The following is a 9,639-nucleotide window of genomic DNA, read 5'->3' on the forward strand; positions in this document are numbered from 1 at the left end:
CACTGGGAACTCCCCAGAGAGTCTTTTTTAAAAGACAATCAGCAGGGAAACACAGAGAGTAACAGGTAAGTTTTCGTGTCTTCACATAGTCGTGAGGTGGTCCTATGATTAGGACCTCTCTGGCGATTCCACGATCCTTTGGCCTTATCTACTGGGGAGGCGAAGTTTCATGCCTGAGGCTTGATGGGCTTCTGTCGTGCACCCCTGTAAGATTGTCATATAAGAAGGCACCTTAAGAGATCCGGGTCTCATCCACAGTCCTATCATTCTACAGCATAACCACCTGTTTTGAGTGACTCTAGACGCCAAGAGTAACTTCACACTTTGTTTTGCCCCACACTAGATGGGTTTCTTCTAGGGAATGAAAACCTCTAAGCCAGCAGAGATCAGAGCTACAGGGAGACAAGGGAAACCCGTTGCAGAAAATGATGCGAGATGCCACCTTTATGTTTACCCTTCTATTTCCGAACTTGGCAATGGGAGAACCAGCACCATGAAGCGGGTACAGGTTCACAGTGGATATTACAACCTAGCAGCCAGCACGGTGATTCTCCCATCAGGGCTTGCTACAAGCTCCAAAAGCAAGCATACTGATTTACCCTAAACATTCTGGGCACCCCTGAATCTGCCAGATGATATGAGCCCGGGGGCAGACCAACTAGCATGGTAGCCTACCCCAGCTGGAGAGCCAGTTTTAGCTGTGGATCCACATTAGTCTGGGCGTGCTAAGAATAACACCGATCTTTTCCAATCTTGGATGGTGGCCAAAATCTCTGCAATTCCCGTAAGGATAAGCTATCGCGTTTTACTTCCTCTGTTGATAAGGAAGGCGATTTGCCCCTTCTTAGCCCTACTATGGCTTTCCCCAGGGGCCAGTGCCTGTCTCTGCCTGGAGATCCCTGGAGTCAGGAGGCTCGCTGGAGCAGCCATTTCCGGCAGGGTGAGCTGGAGTTAGGAAGAAAAGGATGGGGGCGACCGCCCACTCGCTGCCTTCTCTCTGCATCCCTTGGGTGTTAGCCGTGATACCCCGGGTTGGAGCACAGAGGTCAGAGGAAGCAGTAGAACCTCAGGGCAGCCCTGATAGCTACCAGCAGCTAAGAGACACTCCACCTGGAGAAGGGGTTAGGGATTTGGTTAAGTGGGTTCTAAAAGGAGGCCCCAAAGTCCCTGTCTGGGAGGGTCCTCAGCTATTTCAGGGGAAATGGGATGTCATGAGGCAGGACGTCAACCACAGTGTACAAACGCTAAGTAACGTGCAGGTGCTGCCTGGCGCTAAGCTTACCTGGGAGCTGGTAGCGTCATCCCAGAGGAGGGGGGTCAGGCTCTCTCTGAGCTTCGCGAGCAGCAGCCTCAGGGAAGGCCCCCACTTCCCCATAACCTCCACGAGCACTGCGTCCACTCTGTGCTATGTGCTATTGTGGGGGTGTCCTGGGTCCCTTGGCACTAGGATTGCCTCAAAAGGCAGTTCTGATTAGCCTCTGAAAGGTTTGGGGCTGCCCTGCTTCCCCACTGCAAGTTGCCAAGGTCAATGGGGACGGATGCCTTGGGGGCAAGGCCGAGAGGAAGGTTCACCAGTATGATAGCAGATTCGTCTGACCGTCCTCATTCTAAGCTCTCTGGGTGTCAGTCACTAATGAGGCTTGGGAACTGCATGTGAGCTGTTCCTCTATTAGGCTACAAGCATGGTGACTCAAATGCCAGCCACCTCTGTTGGCCAGACCTAAGAATCATTTGTGGGTTTTTTTTTCTTTTTTTTTTCTCATTCCCACGACATATGGAGGTTCCCAGGCTAGGGGTTGAATTGGAGCTACAGCCGCTGGTCTCCACCACAGCCACAGCAACACCAGATCTGAGCCACATCTTCAACCAACACCCCAGCTCACGACAACACCAGATCCTGAACCCACTGAGCAAGGCCAGGGATTGAACCCGCAACTTCATGGTTCCTAGTCAGATTCGTTTCCCCTGTGCCACAACAGGAATTCCAGAATCGTTTTGGTTATACAGATCAACTCAGGCCTTGGTGGGTTATCTGTAGATTTCATTCATGGAAACTCCAAGGTTAATTATCCATAGCCAGTGGTCTGTGCATGTTCATGAGTTAGCTCCGGCTGCCATTAACAAAATACTACAAATTGGGTGGCTTAAACAGCAGACATTAATTTTCTCGTGGTGCTGGAGACTGCAAGACCAAGGTCAAGTTGCCAATAGGGCTGGTTTCTGGTAAGACCTCCCTTCATAGCTTGCAGATGGACACATTCTCTTTGTGCGCTGACGTGGCCTTTTCTGTGTTTGTGGAGAGGGAGCTCTCACATCTCTTCCTCTTCTTCTGAGGACACCCATCCTATGAGAATGGGCCCCACCCTTATGACCTCACTTAACCTCAGTGACTTCCTTAAAGGCCCTGTCTCCAAGAACTGTCACTTTGGGGTTAAGCTCAAACATTCCCATTGGGGAGGGGGCACAATTCAGTCCATAGCAATGTGTCAGAGGCTCCCCAGATGTCCCTTATGGTAATAATATCTGCTTTGCTGCTGACAGCTGCCACCACCTTGACTCATCTATGTCTGGCTCCCTCTGCCTTGCTGCAAATCAGAGAGCCCATTTCGACAGTACCTATTTCTCAATGGCATCCTCAGTCTCAAGATGCCTTTGAAAGCCTTTTTTTCTTTTCTTTTCTTTCTTTTTTTCTTTTTTTGCACATATGTAGTTCGGAAGGTCTCCTTGACCTCAAGAATGAGAACTATGTGGTCTCTTTATCGGGTTTTTTTTTTTTTTTTTTTGCCTTTTTGGGGGCCGCACCCATGGCACATGGAAATTCCCAGGCTAGGGCTCAAATCAGAGCTGCAGAGCTACGCCACAGCCACAGTAACCACAGTAATGCCAGATTTGAGCCGCATCTGTGACATACATTGTAGCTCATAGCAACGCCAGATCCTTAACTCACTGAGCGAGACCGAGGATCGAACCTGCGTCCTCGTGGATACTAGTCAGGTTCGTTACCGTTGAGCCACGATGGGAACTCCCCTTTTGAAAGCTTTTGATGCTTCCTTCACCCACTAATTTCTCGAGGTAAAGGTTACAGGACAGACATTTAAATTTTGGGGGAGGGCAAAGTTAGGGAGTGAATGGGTAGGTGTTCATAAGGTCCAATACGTACTCTCCTATTCAGAAGTTTTGAATTTCTTCCCCTACGTTACGCCAGTGGGCTTCTAGCCACTCAATGCCATATGTCACAGGCTAGCACCTCGTCCAGGTTTGCATAAGACACCTCAGAAAACAGAATTACTGCCTGCTGCCTGAGCTCAGCACTGTGAATAAAATTCATGAATGCCTGCCACTCACTCTATTCCCTCGGCACATGGAGGTTCCCAGGCTAGGGGTTGAATTGGAGCTGCAGCTGCCGGCTACACCACAGCCACAGCAACGTGGGATCGGAGCCATGCCTGTAACCTACACCACAGGTCATGGCAACACCGGATCCTTAGCCCACTGAGCGAGGCCAGGGATCAAACCTGCATCCTCATGGATGCTAGTTGGATTCATTTCCCCTGCGCCACGGATGCGAACTCCGATTTAACTCTATCCCTTGACTGACATTGCATCACATTTCCCATCCCTGGATAATGTACCTTACGTCGATCCAGAAGGATGACAGCACCTTTGGGTGCTGGATATTACCCTCTCCATGAGGTGGCTCCTCCCCCTCTACACACAGACAGGCGGGTCCCGTGGAAGAGAATGGACCGTAATTATTGACTCACATCATGAAGATGACCATTTACTCCTTCTCAGCAGATGTGGAATGACTCCATCTTTGCACTATAAACATTTTATCTTTTCAATTTGGGGAGGAAGGAGGGTTAACAAGCAGTTGGCTTCAGTACTCCTTGCCCTCCACAAAGATTCGTGCAAGCTAATCAGGATGCCATCATTCCCTTTGTCAGCAAATGGAAAAACAAACAATGGGACTATGATCCAATCAGGGTCAGTGGAAGGTGAAAAGTGCACTAGGGGGCTTCTAAAAAAGACTTCTTTTCTCCTGAGAAGTTAATGCACAGAGGAGTGGGCCCTTTGTTTTCCCTGTGGAAATTGTCAGGTCTGGATGTGACCCCTGCGAACTCCTGTAGCCATCTTGCCAAGAGCCTGAAAATGAAGCCCAAACATGAAGGATGGACAGATTCAAGGGATCACAAAGAAGTGAACTGGGGCTCTGTGTCTGGAGCCTGTCATACCTCTGGACTTCTCCCCTGATGACACTAAAGAAGGGAAGCTCTTACTAGTGTGCAACAGGTATTTGAAACACACATGTGCTTTTCCTGTGTGTGTGTGTATACCTCTGGTGTCATATCTTGCCCAACATAAATTGCTAGAGTCGCTGAAGTCAAGTATTAGCCATCATCCAAACTGTCACTGATTTACTGAAGGAGTTTAGCGAAGATAAACCAGATGGTGAAGCTGAGACTTAGGAAGGGAGGGGATTTTCTTGGCCACAGTAGGCTCTATGGGACAGGAAGGGTGCTGATTGTGTCCCCTCACCTCTCCCTTCCTGGCCCAGACTTCATCTTCCCTCCCTTCTCCTTCCCAGGTTGCAGATCTGGCCTGTGAGGAACATACAGAAACAAAACAGGAGCTGCTTGGTCCAAGGCACCGGCTCATGACACATGACAGACACTCACTTGACTAAACTGTTGTGTTTCAAGGCTCAAAATCGTTCAGTAATCTCTCAACTACCCCCCCCCCCCCGCCCCGCCCCGCCCCGCCCCCCACGGAATAAAACCAAGACACAGACTGCCACCTAGAGGTCATTTATAGCAGAGGGAAAAGGGTTCAAATACTTGCTCTGGGCTCACACCTGGGCAAGTCGTTTTTCCCTACAGGGATCCTAATTTCCTCTCCTATAAATACTTAGATCAGTAGTTCCCAAATTTGGCTCCCCAAAATGTGTACGCCTTTTTAGTCATTTGTAATTAGGTGCACTCACCGGAATTATCTATATGATCTTTGAAATTATACAAATGCCCATGCTTCACCCCTGGATATTCTGGTTCAGTAGGTGAGGAGCAAGCAGAGTCAGGGCCAGGACATATGTATAAAACAAAAATAAAAACCATCCACTGGTGCTTTCAGAGACCTCATGTAAGGAATCTGTGATGCGGATGTAAGAAGATGTTCCTGCAATAATGACAGCCTCCAGTGATGACCTCGTGGATCCTAGTCGGGCCCACTTTCTCACTCTAGGGCACTAGAAGCCTTTCCTATTCTAATGTACATTGTAGATTTCCAATAGACCTTAATATTATGCAACACATTCAAAGGCGGTTAACCATAGAACCGACACCTACAAATGGTCCAAGCACACCAGTGTTTTCAAGATCACAGTTAGGAAAATCTTAGATTAGGTGTCTTCACTCCGGTTGTCAAAACAAAATACCATGGACTGGGTAGCTTAAACTACAGAAATCTATTTTTCAAAGGTCTGGAGGCTGGTAAATCCAAGATCAAGGTGCCAGGAGAAGACTGCCTTCTCCCTATGTCCTCAAATGGCTTTTCCTCCACGTGTGTGGGCAGGAAGAGACCTCTCTCTCTCTCTCTCTTCTCCTCTTCTTATAAGGCCACCAATCTTATTGGATTAGGACTCCATCCTCACGACCTCTTTTATTTTATTTTTATTTTTTATTTTTTTGGCCACTCCATGATGACATATGGAGTTCCTGGGCCAGGGGTCATATCTGAGCCATAGGTGCAGCAACGCTGGATCCTTTAACCCACTGTGCTGAGCCTGGGATCAAACCTGCATCCTGGGGCCGCAGAGACTCTGCCAATCCCCTTGCAGCACAGCAGGAACTCTACCGTGACCTCTTTTAAACTTAATTATCTCCAAAAATCCCTGTGTTCAAATACAATCACATTGGAGTTAGGGCTTCAACAGATTATCTGGGGTGGGGGTGGTACACAAGTCAGGCTACAGCACTAGGAGATATCCAAGGCCATTCTGAGTCTACATCCTAAGATTTTTTTTTTTTCCTTTTCTAGAGCTGCACCCGTGGCATATGGAGGTTTCCAGGCTAGGGGTCAAATCGGAGCTACAGCTGTCGGCCTACACTACAGCCACAACAACTCGGGATCCGAGCCGCATCTGCGACCTACACCACAGCTCACGGCAACGTCGGATCCTTAACCCACTGAGCAGGGTGAGAGATCAAACCCGCAACCTCATGGTTCCTAGTCGGATTTGTTAACCACTGCGCCACGACGGGAACTCCCCATCCTAAGATTCTTATTGAACCATTTTCTTTTGATGAATCATTGTTCACAATATTAAGGAATTTCCCATGGGAAAATCATATAGATGACCTCACAGGGGCATATTTTCCAAGTGTTCTAGTGCCTCCGATGAAAGGTATTACCAAAGAACAAAGGATTACTGTGAAGACCAACCTTTTAGAGGTTTGTCCCCTTTATTAATATTGGAACCAAATCAAGAACCAATATTCTGAACTTGCTCAAAATGCTAGCCCGTATCACATTGCCATTTCTACCCCAGATGGTGCCAAGACATATTTATCATGTCAAAACAAATAATCAATAAACAATCTGTAATAGGAAGAGAAAAAAGTTGTATTTGAACCAAACCAGGCCTAGGAAACAGCTAATCAGTAATTCTGAGAAGCTTCTCTGGAGAAGCATGGTTTTCATCACGGTTTTATGTCTTTTCACAACAAACAACAACCATCAAACACAAACATGGCAGGAGTACATTCCTGCAAGATTTCAAGAGGGAGAGATTAGCACGTACACAGTGAGTCAGCGTGACCTTAGTGTCTGGGAAGGGAACCTTATCTTTAAAGGAATATTAGCATAAGCGTCATAGGATGGGGTGGCATTTATTCCTATCTTCAAAGTGGACATACTTTACTTCTGGATAATGCATTCTTTTCTTAATGGCTAAAGCAGATGCACAAAGCATGATAAACAGGTCATAGGACAGGCTGTTCTAGTTAGCATAAAGTTCAAGCCAAATCACATATAAGCCAGAATGACTTCCCCATACCTCAATTGTGAAAATTTCCGTCAATCACAAAATTTTACTGATCCCAGACAGTGGTCTAAAACTGTAATCCTGCATCTGAGCTTTACGTAACATTCAAGTTGTGGGCGAGATGTTTATTTTCTCCCCCCCCCCCGCCCCCCAGTTCTGTAGAAAGGACCTTCCCTTTATTTTCTATTGCTCTTAGGGTATGAAGGGAGAAGGCTGAGCTGAAATTTGAACAACTTGCAAGTCCACAAATGTCTCCTTTACACCTAGTTTCTTTTTTTTTCTTTTTTTTTTCATTTTAGGGTCGCACCCATGGCATATGGAGGTTGCCAGGCTAGGGGTCGAATCGGAGCTGCAGCTACTGGCCTACGCAGGATCTGAGCCAAGTCTGCGACCTACACCACAGCTCACAACAACGCCAGTTCCTTAACCCACTGAGTGAGGCCAGGGATGGAACCCACATCCTCATGGATCCTAGTTGGGCTCATTATAACCACTAAGCCACAAAGGGAACTCCTACCCCTAGGTTTTGCTTTGATGTTCATCCCAATGGATTAGAAGGAATTCATACACCCTGAGTGAGCTCATATCTTACATATAGACTTCATTTCCATATATTAGTTCTTGTATTTTTATGAATCCATATTCTGCTTATAAGACTCTGCTCTAGGTATTGGCTCATATTGCCATATACAGACTGTGGTATACTGACTGAAAAGAAAGCCACAGCAATTTCTCTCATCCCTGGATTTACAGCCCTTTGCTTGTATGTTGAAGGTAGAGCTGAGGATTTGCTGATGGAGTTAATGCGGGGCATGAAACAAACAGAGGAAGCAAGGAGGACACCAAGGTGTTTGGCTTGAGCAATAGGAAGGAAAGAATTGCCATCTACCAAGGCGAGGAAAACAGAGGAAGAATAGAGTTCAGAGGGGCAAAAAGACAGTCTTAATGAATAAAACTTTCACAGATACTATATAATTTATTTATTTAAAAAGTAAACTTATAAAATCAGTGAACCCAAGATTCCCTTAAATGTTCGCATATATAAACAACCTATAAAAGTAAGAGTTCAACTAAAATCCCAACCCCAAACCCATTAATCAACTATGTATTTTAAACAGGAACAACAGGAGCCATATTGTCTTTGGATGGAGCTGTTGTGGGCATCCAGAGAGTTGCCCTGCAGCATTATCTCATAAAAACGTGATTTATGAAAGAAACTGGAGTGTCATTGCCCTAAATGGTGAATTATGTGCATATATGTGATTACAATGTTAGAAAAAGTAATTTAATGATCAGAGTGGTAATTTGATTTTCCGGTATTGGTAATAAACTAAAAGTAAGTGCCTCTGGTAAAATCAGATAACCCCTCATTTTTATCTTTTCAACATCGATGCAGATGACCATATGATTATCTTCTTTTGGTCTTTAAAAATTTTTTTGATTAAAGTATAGTTGATTTACAATTTTTTTTCTTTTGGTCTTTTAATATAGCAAATCAAGGGATTTCTTAACACTCGACCTTCCTTACATTCCCTGGTCATGGTGCATCATTCTTTGAACATGCTGCTCTGGACTATGTTGGCTAATATTTGGGGCTTTCCTATTAATACCGCAGGCAACATGTGCAGCCTGGGTGCCAGTACTCTCTGGCTGAGCGATGCATGAATAATAAACAGGAACGTGTGTTCACAGAACCTCACAAAAGTGAGGGGGGGTGTCCAGAGACTGAGCGTCAGACAACGAACTCGGAAAGGCGAGTAAGTGCCAGGGAGGGTGGGGAAGGTGAGCACCTGGCTGACTCTTCAGCCTCAGAGCACCTGGCCCTCCCCTCCCCAAGCGCAGCGGGCTCTGTCCCCATTACGTAAGACCTAGCGTCCCCTACAGCCTTGGGAAACATAGATTCCGCCCCCGCCCTCCAAGAGCAGACGTTAGCCCCGCCCCTTCTCCGCCCCCTCAGGCCCTAGCGTGGACTCCATGTTGCGCCTGCGCACTAGCAACCATCTGGTCCAGTGGGAGGAACCCGCGCAGGCGCCGGTATGGGCCATGGCCCCGCCCACCCCTGCCCTGGGCCCGCCTCCGCGGAACGCACTCCTGCTGAAGCCTGGGAATATAAAAATCAGAGTGGTAGTGAGATTTCCTGGTGTTTGGTAAAGCCTAAGTGCAAATGCCTCAGGTAAAATCATACCCACTGACCTGAAATAGGGCCAAATGGCAGATGGCTCACAGCCTTATATGAGACACATTCTGTAACACGAGAGAGGATAATAAAAGGGGTATAAAGTTCCAGCTCCCTTTGGAGAAAAAGAGAAATGATTTGAACTTTGCATACTTATGAACCTCTCAGGCAGGAAATGAGACACTGCAGTTTGGCCACTCTAGTCTGGATGTCAAGAACAGAGCTGCTGACACCTGGGGCCCACGATCTTTAGAAAGAGAACTGTACCCAACCACTCAGCATGTCTACAGGCAGAACAGATTGCCAGTATTGTTCTCCTTTCCCTTGGGGGTTGATTTTAGTAACCATAATCATAATGATAAGGCTTCTGCTGATGTGTTTTGTTTGGGGTTTTTGTTTTTGTTTTTTTTTTCCCTTTCAG

Source organism: Phacochoerus africanus, chromosome X, assembly GCF_016906955.1.
Source record: "Phacochoerus africanus isolate WHEZ1 chromosome X, ROS_Pafr_v1, whole genome shotgun sequence".
Classification (NCBI taxonomy): domain Eukaryota; kingdom Metazoa; phylum Chordata; class Mammalia; order Artiodactyla; family Suidae; genus Phacochoerus; species Phacochoerus africanus.